Consider the following 2,500-nt stretch of genomic DNA (forward strand, 5'->3'; position numbering starts at 1 on the left):
AGCTGAAAAGCACTATAAAGCAATAAAAGAATTAATCTCAAAACTCGGAATCTAATGGCTTAATCTTGTCAAGTAGCATGGATTCGGTGATTTGCAGTTGATTTGAGTCAGTGTGGCCTGTTTTAGCCTGAAATATAAGTCATGTAATGTGAACCAGTACAATGCCAAACAGTGTACATGCATTGAAAACGGCCATTCAGGAGCTGAAAAACACTTTAAAGCAATAAAAGAATAAAAGTCTCAAAACTCGGAATCTAATAGCTAAATCTTGTCAAGTAGCATGGATTAGGTGATTTACAGTTGATTCGAGTCAGTATGGCCTGTTTTAGCCTGATATGTGTAAGTCAAAGTCATGTAATGTGAACTAGTACAATGCAAAACCGTGTAAATGCATTGAAAACGGCCATTCAGGAGCTGAAAAACACTTTAAAGCAATAAAAGAATAAAAGTCTCAAAACTCGGAATCTAATGGCCTAATCTTGTCAAGTAGCATGGATTCGGTGATTTACAGTTGATTTGAGTCAGTGTGGCCTGTTTTAGGCTGAAATCTAAGTCAAAGTCATGTAATAATAACTAACTACAATGCCAAACAGCTTGAAAACGACTATTAAGGAGCTGAAAAGCACTTTAAAGCAATAAAAGAATGAAAGTCTCAAAACTCGGAATCTAATGGCTAAATCTTGTCAAGTAGCATAGATTCGGTGATTTACAGTTGATTTGAGTCAGTGTGGCCTGTTTAAGCCTGATATCTAAGTCAAAGTCATGTAATGTGAACTAGTACAATGCCAAACAGTGTAAATGCATTGAAAACGGCCATTCAGGAGCTGAAAAGAACTTTAAAGCAATAAAAGAATAAAAGTCTCAAAACTCGGAATCTAATAGCTAAATCTTGTCAAGTAGCATGGATTAGGTGATTTACAGTTGATTCGAGTCAGTATGGCCTGTTTTAGCCTGATATGTGTAAGTCAAAGTCATGTAATGTGAACTAGTACAATGCAAAACCGTGTAAATGCATTGAAAACGGCCATTCAGGAGCTGAAAAACACTTTAAAGCAATAAAAGAATAAAAGTCTCAAAACTCGGAATCTAATGGCCTAATCTTGTCAAGTAGCATGGATTCGGTGATTTACAGTTGATTTGAGTCAGTGTGGCCTGTTTTAGGCTGAAATCTAAGTCAAAGTCATGTAATAATAACTAACTACAATGCCAAACAGCTTGAAAACGACTATTAAGGAGCTGAAAAGCACTTTAAAGCAATAAAAGAATGAAAGTCTCAAAACTCGGAATCTAATGGCTAAATCTTGTCAAGTAGCATAGATTCGGTGATTTACAGTTGATTTGAGTCAGTGTGGCCTGTTTAAGCCTGATATCTAAGTCAAAGTCATGTAATGTGAACTAGTACAATGCCAAACAGTGTAAATGCATTGAAAACGGCCATTCAGGAGCTGAAAAGAACTTTAAAGCATTAAAGAATGAAAGTCTCTAAACTCGGAATCTAATAGCTAAATCTTGTCAAGTAGCATGGATTAGGTGATTTACAGTTGATTCGAGTCAGTATGGCCTGTTTTAGCCTGATATGTGTAAGTCAAAGTCATGTAATGTGAACTAGTACAATGCAAAACCGTGTAAATGCATTGAAAACGGCCATTCAGGAGCTGAAAAACACTTTAAAGCAATAAAAGAATAAAAGTCTCAAAACTCGGAATCTAATGGCCTAATCTTGTCAAGTAGCATGGATTCGGTGATTTACAGTTGATTTGAGTCAGTGTGGCCTGTTTTAGGCTGAAATCTAAGTCAAAGTCATGTAATAATAACTAACTACAATGCCAAACAGCTTGAAAACGACTATTAAGGAGCTGAAAAGCACTTTAAAGCAATAAAAGAATGAAAGTCTCAAAACTCGGAATCTAATGGCTAAATCTTGTCAAGTAGCATAGATTCGGTGATTTACAGTTGATTTGAGTCAGTGTGGCCTGTTTAAGCCTGATATCTAAGTCAAAGTCATGTAATGTGAACTAGTACAATGCCAAACAGTGTAAATGCATTGAAAACGGCCATTCAGGAGCTGAAAAGAACTTTAAAGCAATAAAAGAATAAAAGTCTCAAAACTCGGAATCTAATAGCTAAATCTTGTCAAGTAGCATGGATTAGGTGATTTACAGTTGATTCGAGTCAGTATGGCCTGTTTTAGCCTGATATGTGTAAGTCAAAGTCATGTAATGTGAACTAGTACAATGCAAAACCGTGTAAATGCATTGAAAACGGCCATTCAGGAGCTGAAAAACACTTTAAAGCAATAAAAGAATAAAAGTCTCAAAACTCGGAATCTAATGGCCTAATCTTGTCAAGTAGCATGGATTCGGTGATTTACAGTTGATTTGAGTCAGTGTGGCCTGTTTTAGGCTGAAATCTAAGTCAAAGTCATGTAATAATAACTAACTACAATGCCAAACAGCTTGAAAACGACTATTAAGGAGCTGAAAAGCACTTTAAAGCAATA

Source organism: Osmerus mordax, chromosome 22 (assembly GCF_038355195.1).
Source record: "Osmerus mordax isolate fOsmMor3 chromosome 22, fOsmMor3.pri, whole genome shotgun sequence".
NCBI lineage: Eukaryota > Metazoa > Chordata > Actinopteri > Osmeriformes > Osmeridae > Osmerus > Osmerus mordax.